This window comes from Passer domesticus, chromosome 5 (genome assembly GCF_036417665.1).
Source record: "Passer domesticus isolate bPasDom1 chromosome 5, bPasDom1.hap1, whole genome shotgun sequence".
Lineage (NCBI taxonomy): Eukaryota > Metazoa > Chordata > Aves > Passeriformes > Passeridae > Passer > Passer domesticus.
Genome location: NC_087478.1, coordinates 68,593,252 through 68,621,087, shown reverse-complemented (window position 1 = coordinate 68,621,087; position 27,836 = coordinate 68,593,252). Strand labels below are relative to the sequence as shown.

At 45.4% G+C, this 27,836-nt stretch overlaps 1 long non-coding RNA gene across 1 annotated transcript in view; it reads right to left on the bottom strand.

The window, feature by feature from the left end:
• The window catches only part of LOC135300862 (uncharacterized), a 28,408-nt gene extending 2,586 nt beyond the window's left edge, over window positions 1–25,822 (bottom strand). Inside the window, exons 1-5 of the long non-coding RNA XR_010362624.1 lie at window positions 25,594–25,822; window positions 25,408–25,483; window positions 10,680–11,014; window positions 3,874–4,055; window positions 3,376–3,449 (exon numbers count right to left, since the gene is read on the bottom strand). This is a non-coding gene — a long non-coding RNA (uncharacterized LOC135300862). The remainder of the gene's footprint in view (window positions 1–3,375; window positions 3,450–3,873; window positions 4,056–10,679; window positions 11,015–25,407; window positions 25,484–25,593) is intronic.
• Between the last annotated feature and the right edge of the window lie 2,014 nt (window positions 25,823–27,836).

The window sequence follows — 27,836 nt, the reverse complement described above, 5'->3', positions numbered from 1 at the left end:
CAGCTAGTAATTCTGCATACCATTTTCAAAACCTAATCTTGAATTAATTGGAAGGAGCCCCATTCAATTTCAGCTGTGAATATTCAGCACACAGTAAACCAAGTCCCTCTAAGGTATCACATTATGAACAGCTGGAAGAGAGGCACAGAAGTTGACCAGACACCTAAAAACTCTGGCCCATAATGAACTGTTGTTGTTATACTCTTTAAGTGTGGAGGGTTGAATATACTGATTCTATATTGCTTTTTCTACATACTTACATCCTTCCAATTCAAGCCAGGTTTAACTTTAAAAGGACACCACATATCTGGAGATACCTTTGTAACTTCAGCTCTGAGGCAGAAAATTCCTGTGGTGGTAGATGCCTTTTTCTGGAGGTATTTCCATCAATATTTGTGAAGTACTTAAGGGACAGGGATGGTGAATGTGACAGACAACCACAGGAAGGTGGCAATTGTCTCTTCTCACAGCAGGGTTCAGATGTGGATGGTGAGTTACAGGGCTGCACACTGATTCTGAGATTAAAACAAATCACAGGACCACTAGGGGTGGAAAAGACCTTCAAGATCAGCAGCTCCAACCTTGGCCTCTTTCACCACCTTGACACCTAGCCTGGAACAGAGTGCCACTTCCAGCCATTTCCTGAACACCTTCGGGGTGGGGACTCCACCACTGCATGAGAAAATCCTGCCTGTCTGCCTACCGAACCAGCATGCAGGGATGGAGATGGATTCTCCTGTCTGAGTTCTTGTTTCCAGTCACTTCCCAGCCCTCAGTGTGCCTGCACTCAGCCTCAATGGCATTGCTTTCCCCATAAAGCCTGTGGCTTATAGCTGGCTGGAAAGATCTACTTTGGCCTTTAAGAATAATACATAATGCTGACAAATTGAGCATTTCTCTTCTTCATTTAAAAAAGTAACCTTTAGTGTTCTCATTTTCATTAAAAAAATAAGGCTCACTCAAAGAAACACCCCCGTCACTTTGGAAGCAAAACCTCAAACTTTCTAGATACAAATGTTTCATGCAATCTTATACAGAATTAATAAGCCCTGTCAAATACATTTTAAAAAAATCCACTACTTCTTTGATAAGCACTTGTACACAAAATTGCATGTCTGTTTCTTTCCATTTCTATTCAGTTGACTTGTAAAGGGCTAAAAGGCTCACAGCCACTTCTGTGAATGAGGAGAAAGAGCAGTGCATCCATTTTAGAGATGTGCAGCAAGATTAATCAGATTTACTCAAGAACTCACGAGCAGTCTGTGCAACAGCTGGGAAGAAAACCCCAAGTCCTAGTCATATGTTCTAGCCACAGAATTATCCTTACTCTTGGAAAAGCAGAGGGGTGCTTTTATGGAAAACAATGAGTTGTAAAGCCTGAGGAAAATAAACTCTCCCAGGCTTTTTCTTAAGCAGAGCTGGAGAAAGATTTTGGCATGGAGGGGCTGCTTGTAGGGACCTTTAAATGCGAGTTTTGGTCCTATTTGCAGCCTGGTTTGCTTTAGTAAATAAATAGGTACATGTGTTTAGGTGGGTTTGGATAAACCTCCACCAGTGAAAGAGTCCTTCACAAAACCAGTGGAGCAGAGAAGAGCCCAGCTCCCCCCGCCCACTCGCATGCGACTCCTCGCCTGTGCCACCCCACGGATGTCAGAAATGCTAAATTCTTTCATCGTTGTTTGAAACAAGACCTCCATTATAAGCAATTTTGACTCCCTCTCTAGAGGAAAAATAATCAGACTGAACTTTCACAGGCATGATATTAACTCAGGGTAGAATGTCCTTTTAAGAAACTTGAGGCTGACTGAAGAAAATGTTCAAGAGACTTGAAGCAGGGAGTGGGGGGTGACAAGGAAATACACAAAATTGAGCTGTTTTTTAAATTTCCTAGTTTACTGTTTAGGATAAACAACCTTTTAGTCAGGAATACCCAGGGGGACTAGGCAAGTTTTCTTTTCCTCATGATATCATGAGATGGACACACTGACCAAGCAACCCCTGGAGCAGCAACACAGGGTGGAAAGTGGGTCTGGAGAAGCTGGAACAGCCTGAGTGGACTTTGAGACTTTTACACTGTTTTGACTGAACAATTCAGGTGGTGAAGCACCTCTGGGAGTCCATAGTCCAACCCCTTGCTCACAGCAGAGCTAATTTCAAAGCTAGATGAGATCCCACAAGGCTTTATTCAGTCAAGCTTCAACATTTTCCAAGCATGGGTATCCTTTATCTTCCCTAGGCTCCTGCTCTCCTGCTTCTGTGCTGTACCACTCAGCAGGTGGTGCAGCACAGGGAAGATTTTTTCCCAAAAAAAATCAGAATTTTTCTAGTTGCAACATGTGCAACTTGTCTCTGGTCCCTTCTCTATGCACCTCTGAGGAGAATCCAGTTCTGCCTTTTCTAAATTTCCCCTTTAGCCAGAAGTCTGCACCAACCCACCTGAGTCTTATCCAGGTAGAACAAACCCAGTGCCGTTAGCCTCCCTTCATACAGAAACACAGACTGGTTGAGGTTGGAAGAGACCACAGAGAGTCATTTGGTCCCACAATTCTTCTCAAGCAGGGCCATTCCAGAGCACATGGCACAGGATTGCTGGCCAGCAGCTCTGCTGAGAAGGACCTGGAGGTCCTGGTGGACAACAGGCTGTCCATGAGCCAGCAGTGCCCTGGGGGACAAGAAGGCAAATGGTGTCCTGGGGTGCACTGGGAAGAGCATTGCCAGCAGGTCAGGGAATGATCCTGCCCCTCTGCCCAGCCTTGCAAAGCACATCTGCAGTGCTGTGTCCAGTCCTGGGCTCCTAGCACAGGAGGGACAGGGAGCTCCTGGAGCAGGGCCAGTGGAGGATGCAGAGATGATTTAGGGCCTGGAGCATCTCTGGCAGGGAAAGGCTGAGGGAGCTGGGGCTGTCCAGCCTCCAGAGGAGCCCCAGCTGAGAGGGGCCCTCAGCCCTGGGTGTCCCTGTCTGCAGGGAGGGCTCTGAGCAGGGCCCAGGCTCTGCTCCAGGGGCCCAGTAATGGCACCAGAGGAACGGGCAGGGACTGATCCCAGCAGGTTCCACCTGGGCAGGAGGCACAACTTCTGTCCTGGGCAGTGACCGAGCACTGAACAGATTGTCCAGAGAGGGTGTGGAGTCTCCTCACTGAGAATATTCCAGAACCATCTGGACACAATCCTGTGCCCTGTGCTCTGGGACGGCCCTGATGGAGCAAGGAAGGTGGGACCAGATGACACTCTGTGGTCCTGTCTAACCTGACCCATCCTATGATCCCTGTTTCCTTTCCAGGCCTCTCCACAACCACCAGAGATTCCCAGCTCCAGAGGCAGGCACTGGAGTTTTGAGCATATGAGGTATCTGAAGTGCTCATTCCTTAATTTTACCAGGTAGTGGGCACAGTTTCCAGCTTGTACAATTCTGCCATGGTCCACTGAAGATCTCAGCTTTTCCTCAGCATCTGCAGAGAAAGTGCAGTGAACAGCCAGGAGAGCGCAGCTGAAGTGGGCATTTGCACAGCTCTGAGAACTGGCTGCTCCACACCAGAGGAGAGGACTGGGGGCTTGGGATGGTGAAGTTATGTCTGACAACAGCCCCGTGATACCACATTATCTACATGATCCAGCCTGGAGTGAGTTCTAGGGAATAAAGGTGGCCACGTTCATAGAATTATATAATCACAGAATATGTTGAGTTGGAAGGATTGTCAAACCCAACTCCTGGCCCTGCACAGACACCCCAACAATCCCACCCTGTGCCTGAGCGCACTGTCCAAACTCTCCTGGAGCCCTGGCCATCTTGGGGCCATGACCATTCCCTGGACAGCCTGTTCAGTACCCCAGCACCCTCTGGGGGAAGAACCTTTTCCTGATATCCAACCTTACCCTCCTCTGAACCAGCTTGTTCATGTTGTTCAGTTCCTCTTCACAGCAGCAGGGTGACAGGGAAGGGAGGCATGATCAAGATGTCCATGGATGACAGTCAAGCTTTCCTGACAGAATGACATTCTGAGGTCATTCATAGCTGGAATAATGACTGACTTCAGAGGAGCTGCCTGGTCCTGGATCTTAGAAGACAAAGAATTTAATGTCTTTTTTTGTGGTACTTTTTTCCCTCTATAATAGAGGCTCTAGGCTCTGACTGTAGGTGAGGACTCAGACTTTGATGTCTTCTATAATCCTCTCCTTTCTTAAATAATTCAAGCAAATGCTATTAACATGAGCTTTTGCAAGGAAATTGAAACCTAAGTATGTCTGGTATGTGGTAGAAATAATCAGAGAAATACTGGAAAAGCATATGACAAATTTTGTCTTCCATGCATCTTTGCCTGACTCTCCAGCATTCTGCTGTCTAATCTGTCCTCCACAGGACCTCTGCCAAATATCTGGGTGGCTTCATGGTGCCATCTTTGGAAAAAAACCCAAACCACAAACTTGTCAGGAGAATTTTTTTTTTTTTTTTAATAAGATACCTCCTCATCCTAAAAGGCACAACAGCCAAGTTCTAAGCCCAGTGACAAACTGAAGACCTGACATGCTGAGACAGATGATGAGAGAAGTCAGAGTTTGCTACTGTTGAAAACAGGAAATTTCCAGCCCACCAACAGAGCCTGTGTAATTTTCTGCCATCTCCAAAATATGCACTGACACCAGGCTTCTAAAAACATGATTTAATTCAGGTAGAAAATCTATTTTGCTTTTACTTTCTGACAGACAACACTGGTAGTATTTTTGTCATCCTGAGGTTTATCCAGTAATTATCCCTGGTAATTAAAGAAAATTGGCTTTCCAAGGAATAGGTCCTCTAAAATCTCTGCTCTTTCATAAGCTTTTTAAAAATTCATTTTGAGAACTTTCTTTAATAAACAGAAACCTTGCTGACATGACCTTAAAGACGCAGTAGCACTTGTACAGAGCAAATCCATACATCAGCTGCATGCCTTCAGCATCCATGAGTAATGAGGTATCTCCAGCCCCACAATAAGAGTTTGATGCCAGACACCACTGTCATGTATTTTCTCCCTCTCAAATATATGCATCTGTGTGTGAGAAAACCCCACCTTCAAATATGGTATGTCTTTTTAGAGACATTTTTACATGAGAGAAGGAGGCTGAGGTAATCTTATTATCACCAAAACATAGTAAAAAACAGCAGAGCATTGGAGAACTTTAATCCTTTTCTAAATTATGGACTGAGAACATTACAATCATGCTGGGCACAAAGGCAGAGCTGTAACTTGACAGGCTTGTATAATTTACAGCCTCCATAGTAAAAGAGGTGTTTTTATTAAATGACTGCCTGAATTTCTACAGCCACTTCAGACTGATGATAGTGGGGAGGCTTGCATTCTGTTGCCATCATTCAAATCCTTCCCTTTCACCACAAGAATATGGCTGAGATTCCAGTTCAAACCCCATATGCAGTTATTTATCTATTACTGCTCATCAATTCAGAGCTGAGGCTATTTTTGCTGGTACCTTGTTTCACACACCTTAAATAGCTCTTGTTTCTCATTTTAAAAAGCTTTCCTTTATCAAATAAGCATAAAACATTAACTAAACAATAGCCAAAATCCATTTATCACCAGGAAAATGCCCCTTGCATAGAAGGCCTATATTATATTGTCATGTATTCAAATTCCTGTTTAAATTAAACTCTGACAAAGAACAATTTTTTTTTCTGACTGCAGAAAAGTACCTAATATTATTTTCCCTCCTGTACTGTACAGAAAAGAAGGTCATTTGTACAGTGAAATACTTTTATCAGACTCCACTAAGGAATATTTTTGCACTGATAAAATAAGAGAAGGCAAATAGGGAAAGCTACTTCAATCTCAACATTACAGTGCAGACTTTAGAAGGATGTTTACACTGCTGGAATGAAAACAATTCATAACCAAGCTTTCAACTTAAAATAAGTAATATAAATATTTATCAGAGTAGTGTTTTAAGGCCTGTATTACTAAACTATTTCTGTATTATATTGGGAGTGACAGCTATTGTTAAAATCAAAATGCTTTCATAGCAGAAAATTAACTGAAATCCATTTAGCCAGCATGGAATTTTGCATTAGTATCCATTTACTGGGCTTAGAAAACTCAGGTCAGGATTTCAGACAGATAGACCTTATCCTGGGAATGTGTTTTGTCTTAGCTTGACCTCTTCTGTGAATCCCACTGATATTTAGTAGAGTGTCTACACCCTTCCCTCTTTTAAGGCAGGTCCTTGAGGATGAATTCTGGATATCATTCCACAGCACATAAGCAGCTGCTGAGCCTGGGAATGCCACCATGGATTCCAATGTAAGCAGATACACAATTAATTTGCCCTAAATGCTCTTTCCTGGGGGAGAGGCACAGCCCTCAAACCCTTGCAATGCCAAGGCTTCATGGTCACCCTTGGATAGCCATCCTCACTCTCAGTAAGCAGCACATGGCTTTTGTTAAGCACCTTTGAGTGATATCCCTCAACAGTTTTTAAAGTTGATTTTTCAATCTGTCTGCCAAGCACTCTGTTGAGGCAACCTGAGGTGGAGCAGAACAGCTCCAGCCCAAATCCACAAGTGAAAATACATCTTCAGGTCATCAATTCACATAGACACTCTCTCCTCCACTCCCACAGCTACCAACATGACACACCTCCCACACACTGCTGTGGGGACCTGAAAACCAGTGGTGCTCCATGACTTGCTTGGAAGCACCAATTAATTCCCTTCCCACCTTCCCAGCTCTCCCAAGACAGCCCCACATGCCTTGCCTAGAGCTACTGCTGCCATCTCCACATCCATAGCAGCTCCCACTGTGTCAGCTCCAAGGTGCAAAGAATCACAGAACCATTAAAGCTGGAAAAAATCAAAAAGGTCATCGAATCCAAATGTTAACCCAGAACCCACCATGTTCACTACTAAACCATACCTCCAAGTGCCACATCCACACATTTTTTAACACTTCCAGGGACAGTGATACCACCACTTCCCCAGGCAGCCTGTTCCAGTGCCTAACAACCCTTTCAGTAAAGAATTTTTTCTTAATATCCAATCTAAACCTCCCCTGGTTTATTTATTCTTCTGGGTTCATTTATTCTTGTCCTGTCACTGGTTGCCTGGGAGCAGAGCCTGACCCCTACCTGGCTGCACCCTCATGTCAGGTAGGCTTGGAAAGTGAGAAGATCCCCACTGAGCCTCCTTTTCTCTGGGCTGAGGCTCCCCACCCCCGACACCCGAGCTCCCTCTCATAAGATTTGTGCTCCAGGCCCTTCACCAGCTCTTTGACCAGCTGAGAAACATTCAAGCCACATTGGCCTTAATTCTGTCCCATTCTGCACAATAAATGTGCAACCTTTATTAGGTTGGTTTTCTTCCTCCAGCTCTGCTACATCTGCTACAGGAGTACATTGTACTCAGAAATGTTGTTTTGGAAACAGGTGATTGAGGAAGAGACATGTAAGAGAAAAAAAGGGAGGCTTGCCAGAAAAGGCACAGATCAGAATGAAGAACACACCTCCAAAGAGTTCCAGATCAATCCTTCTGTCTCCACAGGAAATCACTGCTGTGAAACCCAAGGTTCACCACTTAAAGATGGGTGCAGTTATGCCAGTCAGAAGATCTGTGTGCACTCAGCCCCATCAATAACAGGAGGGTTGTGTTGCTTAGTTATGCCATGGATAATGGCTGGAAGTGGAAGGAAATCCAATTTCTGTTTAAAATCAGCTGTTAAACCATAAAAACTCAGCATCCAGGATAATTACCTTTTTTAATTGATTATGTATTTCTACATAGATGTAGAGATGTAGTCCACCAAAAAAAAAACAAACCAAAAAAAAAAAAAACCACAAAAAAAAAAACCCCAAAAACCATACAGAGATGCATGCATGAATTTAAACCCAGGAGTTGAATTTCACATAGCATCTGATTTCAAAGATTTTCTGTAAGACCCTTAAGAGAAGAGAGAGAAAAACCTCAAAAAATCCAGACTGCAAAACAAATGTCAAAGGGCATTAAAACTAAGCTTATGTAAAATCTCACACCAATTGACCACCTAGAATAACCAAGGAATTTATGTTCCATTTTTATGACATCAGTATAGCTTCAGAGTAATTTCAAGGTGCTGCTTTCATGTACTTCACCAGAGCGAGCTGGATTTGCCACAGAAAGCCACATTCCTGATTGTTTTTCCAGGTGGCAACTCAGATATTGTGTCCAGCATTTAACTGTGTTCCAACTTCCAGCAGACTTTTAGGACTCTTTCTATATTTGAGAGCTCTGATGTTTAATAAAATGTGACAAGTTTGGTTCATTTACTGATATTGTCACACCTGAGCATTTCACGGTGGTTAGTGAAGTACAAAAAAAAAAAAAAAAAAGGAGAACTATAAAAATCAGGTTGGAAATTCTTTAAAACACATTTTCCAGACAAAGGACTAAGAGCCTTAGGGAAATCTGGACTCTGACAACCATTTAGAAGTCTAGTTAGGCATCTAGAGCTATTAATTAAAAAAAAATCCACTATGCATATGATTTTGGGAAGGGAAGAAATCAACTGATTTTGTTGCCTTGTGTCTCACCCATGAAAAAGAAGAATTAAAATCTTTGTAACTCAAATTTCATCTTTTTAGTCCTCTTAATATCTGTACTACTCAGAATGAGGATTTTTCTCTGTATCTCAACCAGCTATGAATCTAGTAGTAATTATTAATAATGAGGAGATTATTCTGTAATCACCATGCCCTCAGTAGGAAGAATGGGTGACAAATTAATCCAAACTTGAAACAAGACAGTTTTCAGTGCAAGGAAAGACAGTTATCAGTGCAAGGAAAGATGACAAAGCTGCAGTGAATGCTGTGGACCCATTTCCTGCTCTTTGATATCCCAACAGCTGGGGATTATGTGGAGATAAGTAATTTTTGAGTCAACCACAACAAACTCCACTGCATACCTTAGTTCTTTCTGGGTGAAATGTTTGGTTATTCAAAGTGGACTCAACAGCACAGAATATCCTGAGCTGGAAGGGGCCCATGAGGATCATCAAGTCCAACTCCTGACTTCACACAGGACAGCTTAAAAATTAACCTATGTATCAAAGAATGTTGTCCAAGTGCTCCTTGCACACTATCAGGCTTGGTGCCACTTCCCTGGGCAGCTTTCACTGCCAGATCCCCATCTCAGGGAAGAACATTTCCCTGACATCCAGCCTGAACCTCCCCTGATACAGCTTTAAGCCATTCCCTTGTGTCAGAGAGAAGAGATCAGCACATTGCTCTCCTCCCCTCCTCATGAAGAGGGGAAAGGATCAGGCTCATCTGAATTTGCAGCTGTTCAAAGACAGTTCAGATCTGTTATACAGAGAAAGATGTGTACTGCCAGTTTACATCTTAATACTGGATTTTACCAATTTTTCTGACTCAGACTTGTAGCTGCTGCCACACTGTTTTTTATCACATTTCTTGAGTTAGCCTATACAGAAACTGGGCAGGTTTGGGATTGCTGGTCGTGCAGGGAACCTGACAGTGGGAAAACCCATGTTTTAAAGAAAAAATTAAAGAAATGTTAGCTGGCCTACCCTGCCTTGTAAGATCTTTTACCATTCTTTCACTTCCTCCATCCCCACTATTTGGGTGGTAGAAGTAGAGGTTGGGATAAAGCATTCATAGGAAATATTTTCCAATCAGATTTGATATATCAGGCTGCCATGGACACATTTTATGACCAACATCTCTAACCAGACAAAGGAAATCCACATGTCCCTCCAAATCTTTCTGCTCCAGACAGGAGCAGAAGGAAAAGTTAAGTCCATCACACCAGGCCACTCTTGATGCCACTGCACCTCGGAGCTCCAGCCAAGGCAGGGTGTCAAATGTTGAGTTTTTAATGATACCTACTGCACACAAAGAGCCATGGAAACTGCCCTGGGCCATGCAGCACACACACAGACCGTGCTCAAGTGCCTGTTATCCCTGGGTGCTTGGAAAAGGCAGCAGGACACACCTCTGCTCACAGCTGTGGCGCAGTTTCAGTGCCACTCAGTCTGTCCCCATAGGCATTTTCCTGGGTGTAAAACATCAGCAGGGATGCATGGATTTATTTTTATTTTTAATGCAAGCAGTATGTTGCCTTCAGGAGCCAAAGTGCAATAGAAAATGAATCCAGGGTTAAGGAGCAAAGAGGAATGCAATGAACAAGAGGCTGTGAACAACAGCCCCAAAGGACACAAAAGGCAGGGGCAGTGCCGCCCCTGCCTGGGATGTGCAGGCCGCAATCTGCCCTTCCTCTCCTTTCAGCTCCAAGCTCAAGGCAAACACTCATCAGCCAAATGCTCTGGGGTTTTCCACAGATCACCATGGCTGTTCAAGGGTTAGCTGGGGTATTAAAGGCTGTAATTTCACAGCTGACATGCAGAGGTGCTTCATTAACCCTTCTCAGGAAGGCCCTCAGGACCAGCACAGCCTGGAGACAGGGAAAGGCCTTGGCCTACCCACCCGGGTCTGTGTGCCACAAGCTCTGGAGCTCAGCTGACCTCCCAGGGAACTAATCTGTGGGACAGAGGACACACATGACCTAAACTGCTGCCATAGTGCAGCTGCCACAGCTGAACAGCTTCCTGCCGGGTCAGGCCTTGGTGCTGGCTCCCTTCCTGACACAGGAATTTCACCACTGGCACCAGAGAAGACTGAAAGGGCATCTCATCAATACATACAAGTATCTCGAATAAGGGTTTTGAGATGGTGCCAGGCTCTTTTCAGTGGTCTCCAGGGACAGGATGAGGAGCAATGGACATAAACTAAACACAAGAAATTCACCTCAGTGTGAGGCAGCCTTTCTGTGCACTGAGGGTGGCAGAACCCTGGAACAGCTGCCCAGGGAGGGCCTGGAGTCTCCCTCTGTGGGGCCATTCCAATCCTACCTGGACATGCTCCTGTGTCACCTGCTGCAGATGTCTGTAGGCAGAGCATAATGTCAGGCAGAATCATAAAGTTTCAGATCAGTTGTTGTCTTGTTTTCTCTGAAATTCCTGCAGGTGCTGGTTGATCACTGAGAAGGAAAAAGAAAAGCAACAAAAGTTAAAATATCTTTGCCTAGTAATGGCAAAGAGCGGGGGAAAGTCATGCTGGAAATCCAGTGGTTTATCCTTGGAGACTCTGCTTTGCTAAAGCACCAAACTGCAGATGAAGAAGAAACCAGTTTTGACAACAGAGCATTGGATCTTCTGCAGCAAACAAAGCTCTTCCTTGGGCAGAGAACAAATGTTACCAATGGGTAAGGCTTTAAAAAGGGAAGGCTTTGTAACATGGCTCTGGCCTGTTACTTCGGCTAAGTAGAAGGGAACTATGAGTGGCTTGGTTGGAATAGAGGTAGAGAGACATGAGAGATGTGGGAGACGTGCTGCATGACTGCCACATGTCCACATCAGCTCCTCATCATAGTATATGGTGCTTGGTTGACTTGGGCTTATTGTGCCTTAGAACTATGTAAACTAATAACCAGTTAACTGCTTTAAAAGGCTGGGGTTTTGGCAATAAAGAGCACTCCTTTGCACCTGCCTGGGGTCCCTGTGTCACCCATTACAGCAACAAGCAAACACAAAGCCTAAGCCCAGTCTATTCCCATTCCCATTCCCTCCTGGAGAAACAACCAGGCAGCCTCAGGAAGACAAGCAAACCCAAGACTCTTCAAAAGAGTGAAATGGATTTAGCCAGGTGGAATTGGGTCACGGGGGGATTGTTTTAGTTCTGTATTTAATCCAATTGTGCTGCATAAACACCTCAATTTAGTTAAAAGTGTAGAGGAAGTGCAGTAAAAAAATCCACAAACGTATTTTCTACAGAAACCTGTGAGTGTCCATGAATTCCTAAGATTTTGAAGCATGTTTCCCCAAAATGAGATGGAGAAATATAGCTCTATTTATAGCCCTGCTGAAGTGACTTTTCCCAGAAAATATCTTGTATCTATTGGTTGAGCAGTGTAATCTCCCCATGAAAGACAAACTTAGGCTACAAGGTATTGATTGTGTATCAGCTTTCACCAAGCAGCCAACAGTGCATCTGTCCAGATGTGGGGTTTTAGGGGCTGGTAAGCAAAAAATACCAAGGCATGTTTCATTTTGAGCTGGTTCAGTACCCATCAGCCCTTTCAGTGGTGCCAGAATGCTGCTTCCTGGGAAGTGACAGTGGAGGAGTTCACAAGTTTCTTCATCACTACAGCCCACTTATCCCTGCTCTCCTGCCACCTTGCTTAAAGAGAAAACTCCATTGTATGGCTGGGATTCTGGGTCTGGGAGAAATTCCAGCCTCAGGACTGCAACCCTGCTTCCTAGGAGGCAATCATCCTCCACAGTTTCATGTGGAGTCTCTGCTGGTCAAAGCATCTGGACCCATCTCAAAATCATACTCACCTGAAACACAGCAGTGCTGGGAAGCCTGCTGAAAAGACTCAGAGAGTTTTGAAAATCTCAGCAATATTTCTCCACCCTCCCCCGAAATAAAAGAAATATTTTGTGGTCACTGAATTGCTCTCAAGTATGCAATGCAAGTAGCTCTGTTGGAGCACCCACACACATGGAGAAAACTCATGGTACAAAATGCCAGATGTATGATCATCCAGTTTTGGTTTTCATTGTTTTCTCTCCCAGATGGTTTTATATCACACCCCTGACCCTGATTTGAAAAGCAACAAAAACTTAGCTATTAAAAAAATTAATTTATTATTTTCAAACTCTCATTTTACCATTTGGTTTGTTCTTTGTTGTAGTAGCTCCTTGTTAAAATTCATTCTCTCCTTCCATATAATCTTTTTGTTCCTCAGCACTTGCAGCACTGTACATTCACCCTTTTGATTCAAACACAGGCATCTCCATTACAGGCTCACAAGGCTGTCCCTTCTCCCACTGCAGAGACACTTTTCCTAAAAAGCCCTTTTAAGTGAGGGATACCTCAGACCTGGTCACTCCAACATATCTACTTCCAAAGAATTATGGAATGACTTGGGTTGGAAGGGACCTTAAAGATCACCAAATTCTAAGCCCTGCCATGGGCAGGGACACCTTCCATTATCCCAGGTTGCTCAGGGCCCCATCCAGCCTGGCCTTGGACACTTCCAGGGATGGGGCAGGCACAGCTTCTCTGGGCAACCTGTGCTAGGGTCTCACCAGCCTCACAGGGAACAGTTTCTTCCCAATACCCAATCTAACCCTCCTCTCCATGAGTGTGAAAGTTCCTGTCACTGCTGTTCCTACTGAAGAGGTCCCTTCAGACACCAGAAGGTTTCTATGAGGTCTCCACACAACCATCTCATCTCCAGGCTGAACTTTCTCAGCCTGTTTCTATAGGGGAAAGTCCCTGATAAGTCAGCTTTGTGGCCTCCTCTGGCCTGGATCCAGCAGCTTCCTGTCCTTCCTTTGTTGGGCCCCAGAGCTGAACACAGCCCTGCATCAGGGTCTTATCAGAGTGGGGCAGAGTGGCAGAATGCCCTCCTCTCCTGCTGCACTGAAGCCTTGGATGAGATTTCCAGGGTTTTCCAAGGTATTTACAGGTGTAAGAGTTTAAACAGAACACTGTGAGCCTATCCAACACTGATGGCTGGTTCATTTCAGACCATTAGTGAGACACACAAATGTCCAAGAAATATGTGATTTTGTTTGCTCTCCTCTGACTGCTTAGGAGTTGGTGCCATTCTTTTCAAAGTGCCCTTTGGACCGTGGACTAAGGATGACACCATGTGAAAGCACTCCCAGTCATTGCTCATTTGGCAGGGAACTGTTTCATCTGGTTGTGCATCATGGAACACACCCTTCCCAGCAGCATTCCTTCTTCTGAGGACAGCCCAGCGTAACACAGGGTGCCCCCCCACGCCATGCCATAAGTCCAGTTTCTATCCAAAATACAGCATGGAAGCAATGATGGTGTGGCATGATAGGGTTGGTACATCTTTAGATATATCCAGGGTAAGTGCATCATGAGGAATAGGCAGCAAGAGGTTCAGAAAACTGGGCTTTACCAGATAAATTTGATTAATTTCTGGATGGATTACACAATTAGGGGGTAGAGGGAATATAAGAGGCTACAATGTGCTTGGATTTTAACAAAATATTTAATCCTGTGTCCTATGAAACCAACAGTGGAGAAATTTGTCCAAATTGGCTTGAGAAAAAAAACAAAGCAAAACAACTGGCATGTAGGCAGCAAACAGGCTGGAAGAAGAGAAACAAAGGGAAATGACAAAAACAAACAAACAAACAAACAAACAAACAAAAAACCCCACATATTGGAAAGGCTTTTTTAGTTCCATTCCTGAGGTGTGAAAATGATCAGTGTTAGTTCCTGTGTTATTAAATTGCATTCAAGAATGGATGAATGATTTGTGCATGAATGAAAGTTGCAGCTCATAATAAATTGGGAATAAATACAAATACAAATAGAATTTAAAAAAAATAAAAAGGCAGAGGTATTTGGGAGTTTCTGGCAGGACCTGGAAAATTTGGGAGAAGAATCAGGTGGGAATCTGGATTAGAGCAGAGAAACTGAAGAAGACAACGGTCTTGAAGTGGGGAGTTAAAAGCAGATCTCATCCCAGGGGTGCAATTCAGAAAAATCCCTGAGCAGGTGCTTAACTTCAGGCATGTAAATTGTTACTGAGTCACTGAGAATGAAACTAGCCCCTTACAAGCTGTGCTGAACTGAGACCAGATTGCTCAGCACCTTGACTGAGCCCATCTATTCCCCAAATCTGACCACAACTTTCCCCCACAATGCATCCTTGATCTACTTTGGACTCATGGATGCTCCAAGGGCTCTTAAGGAAACATCCAGGAGCTGTTTATGGATTCCACTCACACAAAAGTATAAAAGTATTTTGGAAGCCCAAATTCAGCTCAGCTTCAAGCAGAAAGGAGACAGAAAATTCTACACTTTTCCACAGAAAAAAAATTACATTAGCAAAGGTAAAGTTCTTCAGAACAGTCCTGAGCCTTTAGTTTCTGCTCAGATTTTCTTTGACAGATGGGTCACACAAACTGAATACAAACTCTCACTGAAAGAGTTTTTCAAAGACAAAAATGACACTATTTTATTTTTAAAATGATACTGGACCTTTTCCTGAGTTTTCCTATACAGGATTTCAGAGAAACTGAAACCAGCTTACAAAAGAACTCATCATTTTAAAGTAATGCTATTTTCCAATGAAAACTATCTGATCTGTCCTTCTCTCCTTGTATTCACCCTTTTATCTTTGTGATAACAAATACTGATATGATATTACTGATATGATTGTCTGCATGCCTGTTACAAGAAACTCTCATTTTTTATTCTTGCCAGCAATTCCTGTGCTACTCTGTGGGTCTTTGATGATCCTTGTGGGTCCTTTCTAGCTCAGAATATTCTGAGACTCAGTGAATACTATTCCTACTGCTGTCCAAGAAACTTGCAAACAGCCTTTCCCTTTACACCTCACTAGAAACTTCCCCTCCAGCTCTGCTTGGCAGTGAAAACTCTTTATTCACCACCTTTTTCTGAATATTTCTGCTGGGTCAATTGTTTGGGAGAAAAAATAAACCAACAAAACACCACAAAACAACAAACATAACAAAACAAAACAAACCAACAAACCAGAAAGTTGGGAAGTTGTTGATGAAGAACCACTTTTAAGGAATAACAATGAAGTAAAACCAACAGTTAGGTCAGCAGGATCTGACCATCTCAGCAAGGTCCTTGATCTATCCACTTGCCCATGACACAGTTCTCCTATGCCTTTTTGGGTAGGTTTTCATGAAGGGTTTTCTTATGGAGTGCTGAAAAATCAACTGAGCTCTGCTGGGTTGTTGGAAATAAATGGTGGATGAACCCCTTTGAGCTCACTACCTTTGCTCAGTAGTCTGTGATTTGCAAAGGACTTGCCTTGGGGATGAGGGTGATTCCTTCTAATCCCATGCTAGTTTTTAGAGCAAAATTTTGTTTCTATTGTGCACAAAATACATCCCCATTAATAAGTTTTTATAGATAGTAATAATTCCTCAGTGCAAAATATTAAGCCACTGTGTGAGCAATCCTTCCAAGAAACATTTATTTTCTTTAAGTCTTTAGCTAAAAGCCTTTATAGCAGTTGGATTGTCTCTGATACTGTGTTCCTTCACCTCAGCTCCTGGGTTTGCTCAGATTACTGCCAGATTTCTTAATTCCCCCTTGTGTCAGCAGAGATGGTGCAGTATCTCTGGGCCATTACCATGCTGCAGCCTGTCAAAATGTGATGGGAGATGGCCCTGAAGCCTCCCTGACTTAAACTGCAGCTGTCATTTTCCATCAGTCCCCACTGCTGGAGCTTAGCTCCTACTGGCACAGCACCCTAGGCACAGTTTAAGCTCTGCTTTTCCCTGCAGGTCTCCACTTTTCACACAACTGACACATTTTACTCTCTCCCCTTCTCCCCCTGCAAAATGCTTCCCCTTGTTCCTCTGACTTTTCTTCTCTGGCCCTGCTCCTTCTGTGCCTGAAGTCCCATATGCTTGCTTTCCCTCACTCACACCCCATCCATGCTTCCACCACGGTATTAAGACATAATTAGTAGGAATAGAAAACAAAAAGCTTCTAAGTAAGAAGTATTCTCCGTGTCAGATAAAGCATATTTGTAATAAGGGTAAGGTAAGCAACATGCCCCCAGCATGAGACCTCTCTCTTAGGATGACACTTCATCCGCACTGCCTGGAGAGCTCTGTCCCTGAGGGGCTGGAAAGCACAGCCCAGGCTCCCATTGTGTGCCTGGCCACACAGGTAGCAGGACAATGAGGGGCAGCAGGTGGGGCTGCAGTGGAGGGCAGGGAGCCCAGGGAAAAGATGAGCTGGGACATCCAGCATGCTGAGCAGCACTCACAGGACACCCGGGGCATCGCCGCTGCCAAGTCTCTGGAAGGCAGAGGGAGACAAGAGCAGCACGGAAAGGTTTGTGTGGCATGGTGAAGAGGCTCAGCACCTTCCTGTGCAAAGATCAGTACAGGGAAAAGTGCACATTTTTTGGGAAGTGCACAATTGTTGGAAGTGCCAAAAGTGGACCAGCTGTATCCCAAATACCACTTAACCCTTCACACTTTTTTTCCTCAACCCACTCAGTTACAGGTGCTGAACTCACTGATGAGATGAAGGCAGGAAATAACTTTTCCAGAGCAGAAGTTGGCACTCTGGCTTTGTTGCAGTTCATACGAGAGTTAACTCATCCAGACTACTGCATTTTTACCAGCTGACCACAGCATAAACCTTCCACAAGCCTGACTCTTCTCTACCAGGCCATAGTGCCCAGAGGCCTGCCCCAACAGAGCAGTGCATCTAGGCAGGCTGACATTTACCCAGGGCAGACTGTGCTGTCTAAAGCTGCTAAAAATCATGTCATGCTTTCACTCTGCCCTTCTACCACCTGTAGGAGGAGAATGCCATGGAAGCCTTCATATATTTCATCACAGGTGTGTAACACTGGGGCTGCCCTAAGAGAAGTGGAGATGAGCCTGGGTCTCCTTGCTGGCACATGGGCAGCGTTCCTCAGGTGTCTGACTATGCCCAAACACAAATCAATGGCCCAAACTTTAACCTTGCAATCTCCTTTAAGAGACAGATGAAGCAAAGTGGGAAAACAAATGGACACAGCTGAGCCAGTCCAGTCTAAGGATACACCTAACCCCGTATTTTGTCTCCAGCTATTCTCAAATTTCTTTATTGCTTTCTTTTCATATTCCAGTGTGAGGCCTGAGTTTGGTGCTTCCCCTCCCTCTCCCCATGTTCACCCCAGAGCCCACCCCTGGCACTGTCCCAAGCAGCTGTGATACAGGAAGGCTGAGCAGAGCTGGCCATAACCCTTCTATCCTCCCTTGTCCATCTGTCTGTATTTGCCTCCCCCATCCTGAGCCCACACTCCACACACAAATGTCCATGCTGGCAAAGCCCCTTGGCAGAGAGGGCAAAGGGTGGCCAGCTCTGTGCCAAAGCCATTATTTAACACCTCTGCCTCTCATTTCCCTCCTCAAAGCACCCTCCTGTACTTTGCTTGGGGTGAGCTGGCCAGAGAATTCCCTGTGGTGCCCCTTCCCATTGCACCAGGATCTATCTCTGTCCTTGTCCCATTGTGTGCAAAAGCAGACACGGGATGGTGGCAGCCAAATGGGTCAGTTGCTGCTGATTTGAAAACGTTTTTTTTTTTCATATAAGTGGAACAATTACTACAAGAATGGAAAAAGAAGCTAAGGACACAGGAAAAACAAACAAATAAAGCTGCTGTCCCCAGGGTTCTCAGGCAGATCCCAAAGGAAACATGAGAGAGCTGCAGGAATGGGGCAAATGTCCATCCAACTTCCCCACACACGCTCCTGTTCCCATCTCCTCGGGAGACAATGGCAGCCACTGTGCCTGGCTGCGCCCAGCAGCTGAACAGCTGGCAAAGTGCACAGAGTCCAGCCTCAGAGCTGGACTAAGCTGGACTGTCCATCTCAGGGCTGAGATGGACATCCATCCAGAGAAGTGTATCTGCTTCCCTTGGAGGCACAGGGAAGCTCTGGGACTTGCACATGCCCAGTCTGGAGCTCCCAGGAAAGGCCTGATCCTCCCTGAAGCTCTGAAAACAGGGGCTCCCCTCAGAGGGTCCAAGTCAAATGGAAATAGAAAGGCAAGCATTAGGCTGGGAGATAGCACTTCCCTTTCTGTCACATGAAAGATGAGTCCATTAGGAAACATCCTCTCTGGAGCCTGTAGGGAAAAGCTTGGAAGCTCCCAGATAAAACAGCTTGAGTTATGTCTTCCTTGGCTTTCAGTGAGGACAAGCACAAGGATTTCCATTGTCCACACCATTAGCAACATTGCATCATCCAAAAGACCTTGTTAATTTATCAGCTTCCTTTAAAATCTTTTGTTCACAAGCTTGCTTGTGTGTGAACACAGAAAAAAATCCAGCTCTATCTAGTATCAACCTGCAGCTGTTCACTGACAGAAGGACTCAAAAGCTACAGATATGAACATGGGAAAATCCACCCAAAGCAGAAGGAAGACACAGTAAGCAACAGCTGCATGACAAGAATATGCTGTTTCTGTAGGGGGGGGGGGGGGGGGGGGGAAGCTACAGTTACAGTAAGCATCAGAAAGTTGTCTGCAAACATTATAACTACTATTCAGCTCGGAAGATAAACCAAATTACCTCTACTTCTAACTTTCTCGGGGAATCTGATGCTTTTCTGGACATATGCTCTAATTTCCAGCAGTGCTTGGAAATTCCAAGCCAACTTTGAACCATCTTCTAAGTGCTGGAGTCAGCAGATTTCAATCTGTCCCTGACTTTCACAGGAAAAAAGAACAAAATTAAAAAAACCCACCCAAACCTCTGTCCCCAAAACCTGCTGAATCCTCTCAAACCCCTACATATAGCATTTTGATTATCCATAACAGGGTTGTGTGTGGGACATAACAGATGGTTTTTATGCTGCTTTAAACCAAACGGATCCCAGGAACAGGAGTTTTCTAAGTGTGTTCTCAGGACACAGCTCCTCCCTGAATCTTCCTTCCTGAGACCCCACAGCCAGAAACAGAGATTAGTACCGGCTTTCCCAGCTCTCCAGGAGTTCCAACTTATATTTCTGTTTGCATCCCACCCTTGCGGGCTCTCTACTTTATAACTTACCACCTCAGGGATAAATAACTATTAAAATACATAGCAAAGCGATTGTGTAATGTTTGTAAAAATAATCACGCTTTACTTGAGATGTGCAAGAAAATCCATAGAGCCAAAGAATGCAACAGCAGACCCTATCTGCACTTCCCTGCTTCTTGCTCTTTACTGTCCTTTGTCAGCCCTTTCCAAATCCTCTTAGGAGGACCCTTTTTTCACTCCTGGACAGGGTGTTGCAACATCAAATTTAAGCCTTTCTTCTGTATCTCCCCTTCACAGGTACTTGACTCATTAAAAAGGGTTCTCTTCTGCAGAGGTGTGTTTCCTTGATTTTATACCTTCCCAAGCTTTCTTTGCAAATGGCTTCTTAGCCCTTCTTCTAAGAGAATGTTTATCCCTCAGTTCCCAGAGAATCTGCATAACCTGACCTTCTCCAGGATGGAGCAATTCCTTTGTTATCTGAAGATAACAAGCCCATTCAGGTGCCAACAGTCTCTAATAGTCCATCTATTCATAGACAGAGAAACCAGTTCCCCTCCCTTCTTTCCAGTGCAACATTTGTGAGATAGGGGCACAAGAGAAGGTGGTGGTAGAACACCAATGTGGAAACGATCTGTAAAATGAACCTTCACCTTCCTCTCTGATGAGGGAGGTGTTTCTCTCCAGGAACCGCTGGGACCCTGGAAAGGCAGTGCCACTCCACGATGTGCCATGGAGCTCATATAAGAAGTTTCTCTACAGAACAGACCCTCAGATATTTGTGAAACAGAAACGGTACTTTCCTGACCTGTGGGAAGGTTCCCTTCTGAGGATCATGATTGGCACCAATGAGCCTTATTAACAAAAATTTGAAACCCAAAAAAGAAACAGTTCATGTCTGGGCATGAGAACCCACTCAGGCAAAAGGACTTCCAGCCCAGCCAGCAGACAGTACCTTGGGAAGAACTACAGGAAAGGATGAGGAGCTACCAACATCACTCCAGGAACCTGCTCCAAGAGGTTATTGTAATGTCAGGATGAGGTGAAAGGCCAGGGGAGAGTTTCAGCACACAGAGAAATGAGACAACAGCACAAGAGAGTTTTGCTTGGGTACAGATTTACACCACAAGGGAAGAAGAAGGACCAAGAACGGAGCCAAGGGAGGAGACAGTGCAGGAGATCTGGAGGTTTCAATGAAGGAGAGCAATGTGGGACAAGTGTTAGTGATTATTTTATTACCTCTTGCCTTTTACTAAGGCAGTTTAATTCCATTCAACAAAAGCCACATTACAGATCCTCTATGCTACACCATGAGCTATGTATATGCAATTATACCAGTGGCCAGCAAGCACCCACCACTGCTTCCTTCTGCTTCTCAGATAGTCAGGAGACTTCAAGAGGATGAACAAGAATTAGAGCCAGGCAAACTCTGATCAGGCACAAGGATTCTTAACAAAGAAACAGAAGTTAAATTCTTAAACTTTCTTAACAAAGTTTATTTACAAGGTTCTTCCACCTGATGCTGGTGTAGCAATGAGGCAGTACCCAGAGAGACTGGGATCTCCATCCTTGGTTGTTTTGGCTGCACAAGGCCCTGAGCAACCCAATCCAGCTTGAGAGGTGGCCCTGCTGTGAGCAGTGGACTGGACTAGATGAATTCCAACCTAGCTCTTTATAAGAGCAATGTTTCCCTCAGACCTGTGTCTATTTACAGGCAGTAAAACATCTGGAAGGCAGCATAAGGTCATGCACAGGAAGCTGTGTCTGCCTGTTAACTCCAGCTCCAGATTCAGGGAAAACAGCAGTGGAGCAAGAGGGTGTCTTAGCTGAGAGTAATAAGCCAAATGCTTCTGGGGTGAGGTAGAAGAACGGCAGAGAGGGGAGGACATTTCCTTGGACACCCCTGGGGAGATGCAGCCCTTGAGAAAGCGCTCATCATTGCCCGGTTGCTGCTGCTGAAGTGTTTTGCCCCTGTGGAGTGATGGAGGAGCTTTGGAAGCTCTCCAGGGCAGCAGCAGCAGTGGATTTCACAGACACCTGTGAGAATTTCTTTCCACTTCACCAGGAGGGCAGCTATCACTTCACCAGCCCTCCTGACTCTGCCCAAACAACCTTCTCATCCACATCAGGAGCTTTGCCCAGACCAAACAAGAACCTCCTCAGAGTTTGGATGGAACTTAGACAAAGCAGACATGACTTTGACCATTCTTAACAAGACACCTCAGTCAGCCAAAACCTGACTGTGTATAAATCCTGGGAGCTGAGATCTGAAATAGCTGAGGGCTGAGCTTGGAACAAAGATGTTTGTCACCCTCCTGCACACAGGGACAGTGCCTCAGCTCCCGTTTGTCCATCACTCACTGAAATGTCCAGCAAAGCCTCACCATGGGAAGCAGCACTGACCAGAAGATTTGGGGAAGCCAGGGACGCTGAGGAGCTCATAGGAGACAGGGTTTTCTCACTGCCTACACTGTCTGAATTCTCAATAAAGCCATTTACTCAAAAGCCATGTGGCACCTGGACAGTGACTGAGGTCTCTGGCTGTAACTGTAAATGCCACTTGAAAAGGAGCAACACCTTTCAAAATGCTTCAATGTGACCACTATAAAATGCATAGTTTTGGGGCATACTGGTGCTGGAACATTCCCTAAAGAGAAGCAGAGAAAAAAGACGCAAATGATAGCACTGTATTCAGGTGGTCATTAATATTATATGCAATGTAGCATTTTAGGCTATTAATATTTTAAAAGCAATTAATTTTCCCAGGTGTAGATGTAATCGACACAGAGTAGAGTAGTAAAATATCCTGACTGATGATTCATGGGAATAGCTTTTAATTCAGCAGTTTTGGAGGAGGAAATTACAAGTAAAATAGTTTACCTCAATAGAGAGAATTTATTTACAACATTTTATTTTGTGATACTAATGTTTTGAGGGTTTTATGTGTTTGTCTCTCTGTCAGGCAATAAAGTCTATTCTGTTTGTTTGTCTGATCCTGTTAAGAAGACAAAAATCAGCAGATCTATGGAGTATTTAATTGTCCCTGGAATGCAAAGGGGACATCCAATATACTGGCTGAGACCCTTATATTTCTTCATGGACAATTTTTGATACTTTCACAGAGACAACAAGACAAGCCGTTCTTCCTCTACAAAATACACCCTTTTTCAGAATTTGGATATGCACTACACATCTGCACACAATGAGAGGTCCACCTCATCCCCATCCCACACTCATTCACGTGGCTTCCAAACCAAAATCCCACCCTGATGAAGCTCTATATAAAATGTCTCATTCTTTGGCAGACAATATATGTCGCATATGTTTCAGCAAACTAGTCAATGTGGGAGTCTGTGTCAGGGTAATTTTGTCACTGCAGATTAACAGAATCATTGCACTTACCTTTCAAATACAGCTGCTCTCCTGGGAGCAAATACTGTGATTATTTAGCAGTCCACAGCACTGTTAAGACAACTAAAATATGCCCTTCCCTAATCCCCATAAAAGGAGCAATTTTCTCTTAACATCTTGCTTTCCTATTCCTTGTTTGTATAGAGCTGGGCATGCTACACATGTGTATGTAATGTACAATCTTTGCCTCAGTGTAGACAGAAAGCAAATAAAATGGAACTGAAGGAAGGAAAAAGGGAAGGAGGGAGGGAGGGAGGGAGGGAGGGAGGGAGGGAGGGAGGAAGGAAGGAAGGAAGGAAGGAAGGAAGGAAGGAAGGAAGGAAGGAAGGAAGGAAGGAAGGAAGGAAGGAAGGAAGGAAGGAAGGAAGGAAGGAAGGAAGGAAGGAAGGAAGGAAGGAAGGAAGGAAGGAAGGAAGGAAGGAAGGAAGGAAGGAAGGAAGGAAGGAAGGAAGGAAGGAAGGAAGGAAGGAAGGAAGGAAGGAAGGAAGGAAGGAAGGAAGGAAGGAAGGAAGGAAGGAAGGAAGGAAGGAAGGAAGGAAGGAAGGAAGGAAGGAAGGAAGGAAGGAAGGAAGGAAGGAAGGAAGGAAGGAAGGAAGGAAGGAAGGAAGGAAGGAAGGAAGGAAGGAAGGAAGGAAGGAAGGAAGGAAGGAAGGAAGGAAGGAAGGAAGGAAGGAAGGAAGGAAGGAAGGAAGGAAGGAAGGAAGGAAGGAAGGAAGGAAGGAAGGAAGGAAGGAAGGAAGGAAGGAAGGAAGGAAGGAAGGAAGGAAGGAAGGAAGGAAGGAAGGAAGGAAGGAATGTCACAGCAAGATGCTCTAAAAATCGGAGATCAGCTGCAGATTTGGGGACAGAAAGTCTTTTATTGATAAGTCTCAACAGTCTGAAAAAAATACTTGTGCATTTTATGTTGAAGCAATTCTTGAACTAAGGATTGATACAAACATGCCAGCAGTTAGGGAATGCAAGAGGTTAACGGCAAAGCCATTTTAAGAAGAAAAGTAAGCTGATTCATATGCAATGAGGAGAAGAGAAATAAAAAAAGGGGGGGGGGGATTGTCACCTTGAGATTCTGTCATATTATTAATGATGAAATAGATATCAGTGGTTCATACCTGTAATTTATCAGAACCGTGCTTGCTCTTTCAAGTATCTGCTTGAAAAGCAAAAAAAAAAAAAAAAGCAAAAAAAAAAAGCCCCAAAAAACCAAATAAAAAACCAAACCAAACCAACAAACAAAAAAACTCCAAAACCAAAACCCAAGAAAAGAATGACAGCGTTTCTGTACAGTTCTGCATGCCAGGGTAAAAAATGTCACTTTCCATTGACTGCCTGGCGCGTGGGAGGCACCTGTTCCCCGTTCCATGTCCGAGTAAACGAACGCAGCCTTATCACCCTGCCCCCCCAGGAGAGGAGCACGGCGGCTGCAAAGGACGCGGCACTCCTGCCAGATAAGGCTCTAATGTCAGCCTGGGAATTCTTTGGGCTAAATGTGATCAATTTATCGAGTCTTCCAGCATAAAACATCAATCCCAGGTACATGACCATCCTTGAAGCTTTTTTTGGACTCCTTTCCCATCTCACCTAATAAAGAAATCTGGCTGGAGTAATGCACTCTGCATAAAAACAGTTTCTAATTACTGCTCTGAAAAAGTTTGAACTGGGGAATGAGAAAGGTTGAAGAAGAAACTTTGCACAAAACAGAAAGGAGTAATTAATTAAAAATATATTAACCAATCACACAGAATCCATTAGTTAATGCTGTTAACTATTGAGCCTGCATAAAATCACCCTATAAAGTGAGAACAGTTTTATTACAGGGTATGTTTCACCTGCTCAATACTTACATTGTCTAATGTTAATCATAAAGTTGCCACCACACAGTTATTTAGAGTTGAAAACCACGCTGTATAATTTAAAAACTCCTTGAAAATACATGGATGATACCCAGAAGATCCTGTGCTATTCACATCCTTTCCCAGTCTTTCATCAAAAACTAGAGGAAATAAAATATAATTTTTATAATGTTTTTCCTATTGAATGTACAGCATGGAATTATGTGATTTACCTTTCAACAGCTGAAAATCAGATCATTTAACAAAAAAAAAAAAAAACAAAAAAAAAAAACAAAACAACCAAACAAACCCAAACTAGACTCCTTCCAGGGACTGACGCTGGAATAATTTTATTTCAAATCTATTGCGCATTTTATTATTCATGGTATTTATTTGTTTTCGGGGCTTTCCTCAATTTGGACAGTGGAAACACGTTCATCTGTTTCTTTTTTGGCTTCCAGTCGGTTTCACTTTCAGATTCTCATGTTTCACACTCCAGCCTTTAGGTTTCAAGCACTGCAAAGGAACACTTATTCCATTTAAACAAACAAAAACCCCGCGGCCGCCGGACGCACTTACACCTCGTCTATTGCTCTGCAAAGCTTGAGCCCATCCGGTCCCCTGCAGCATCTTCCTGATGGTTCTCTGAGATTTGCTGGGAAAATATAAATTAAATAAATAGGAATTATGACGAATTCAGGATTTATTAAAAAACCTCAAGAGCTCTGCAGCGCTCTCCAACAGAGGCCAATAAAATATCATTACATATTATCGATTACACGATAACTGCGCGTCAGGTTCGTGATGAGGAGCCGGACTTGGTGCCCCGCAGAAGTGTCCCAAGACGTAAATAATGCCGCCGGTGTTGCCACCCGGCGGCTGCGGTGGGGTTGGGAGCATCACAGCCCCCTTCTCTCGGGGCTGCAGGGATGGAAAGGAGGAGCGGCTGTCCCGGGAGCCCGGTTCCCCCGCGGCCGCGGCGGCAGCTCCGCGGGAGCGCCCGCCCGGGGCTGGGCGCACATCCCCGCGACGTTTGATTTAATAATTTATTATTTTAAATGGGTGAGGCAGATCAGTAACAGAAGGGGAGTGAGTGCGAAAAGGATGGCTTTTGCTGCTATAGTGTTGCATTATTTTTGGGGGGTATTTTTGCCCTTTTTTAGGGGGTGTTTTTTGGTGGTTTTGTTATTGTTTTGGGGTGGTTTTTTTTTTTTTTTTTTTTTTTTTTTTTTTTTGTTTTGTTTTGGTGTTTTTTGCGGAGGAAGGGTGGTATTTAACATATGGCACTCGGTAATCTCTACACGGAGGCTGTTAAAACATCTGCTGCCTCCAAACGCATGCGGCAGCGCCCGTGGGCACGGGGACAAGGCGAAGGGGCAGCTAGGGTACCCTGGCTTCCGAGGCCGCGGGTCCCTGGCTCCCTGCCTGCCGGCCGAGCTTCCCAGGGACGGTGTTTCCCCGCTGGAAACGGGCACCGAGCACATAAAAGCAGTCGCACCGGGAGAAAGTGTTTTGGTTGTTTTGGTAGGTGTGGGTTCTTTTTGGGTTTTTTGGGGTTTTTTTTGTCTTTTTTTGGTTTTTTTGGGGTTTTTTTTATTTTTTTTTTTGGTGGGGATATTTTTTTGGTTGGTTGGGTTTTTTTGGGTTGTTTTTTTTTTGTTGTTTTTTTGGGGTTTTTTTGCACGACTTTGTGCAGATCAGCCGCACCCCACCTCCGCTTGCAGAGCTGGCTCTCTTCCATTTATTATTGATTTAGGGAGGGAGGGTTTTTTTTTTTCCCTAACGGGACATCCCCACCAGCACCGTAGCCGGCTCGCGGTGCCCTCGGCTGCTCTCCCGGCTGCCGCCCTATCGCGGGGCACGGGGGACCCCGCATCCCTTCCCCGCCGTGCTCCAGACATCACCCCACTTCGGAAAGTCGCTGCTGGACAATCGGGACGCCCGTTGTCCTCCCCCCCGAAACCCACATAAATCACAATCGCTGCATTGTCGGGCTACAAAGCCAGACGGGAGCGCTTATGAATTTAAGTTTGGAGAAGGAAAACGTGCGCTGACACAACACGCTCCCTGTTCGCAGGAGCAGCCAGGAAGGGGAAATGAGGTGGAAGTTAAAGAGCCTTTCATTGCGGAGCGCGCCGCAGCGGGTCCCGCTCGCCGCCCTCGCCGTGCGCCGGGCTGTGCCCTCTCCTCGCCGCCCCTCAAACGCGAGCCTTGCCTGGCACAGCTCTGCCCGGGTCCCGGTAACCCGCGGCTCGGCCGCCGGGGCCACACACTGTGCCCGGCGGCTCCCCACGTCTCGGCTGCGCCCAGGGGCTGCGCGCTCCGCGGACGGGACGAGGGGTGCGCAGGGATGAGTTTGTGGGGAGATGCTGCTCTCGGCTGTCCCCCGCTACAGGGGGATGGGGGCGGGCGACACTCCCGCTGGCTTTTTGCTGCCCAAGGAACCCTTTGCTCCGACGGGCGGGTTTGCTGCGGGGGCCGTGTTCCAGGCAGCTTTTGCCAGTGCAGCCTTGCTGCTGGACTCCGGCGAGAGTCGGCACAGCTGTTCCCACCGCTCCCATCCGTTCTGATGCAAAGGGCGAGCGCTGGCGTGGGAGGGGGCGCCGGTGCCCACTCGCGGGCAACAACGGCCGCTCGCCCGCCTTGCCCCCGGTGCCGGCAGAGCCCGTGCGGCTGCCGGGTCCGGCGGTGCGCTCCGGTGAGAGGGCTCCCTCTCCCCCATCCCTCCCGGACTGCTCTCGATGCCCGGGCGTCATGCGCCCTTAAAATATAATCTGCCCGGTAACAATCAGCGCGCAGCGGCGAGAGCCCCAGAGCTATTGGCTATGCAAATAGCGGGAGGGGAAGCGGCGCCCCAAAGTCCCCGCTCGCACTTTTAAGGCGGTATTTCCGTGCCCGCCGCCCCCAGCCCACCCTCCGCGCTGGCCGCCGCCGGAGAGATGAGGGGCGGCCGCTGCGGGGACCCCGCTCCCCGCGGGGCTGCGGCCGCTGCGCGCCCGCCCCGGTAG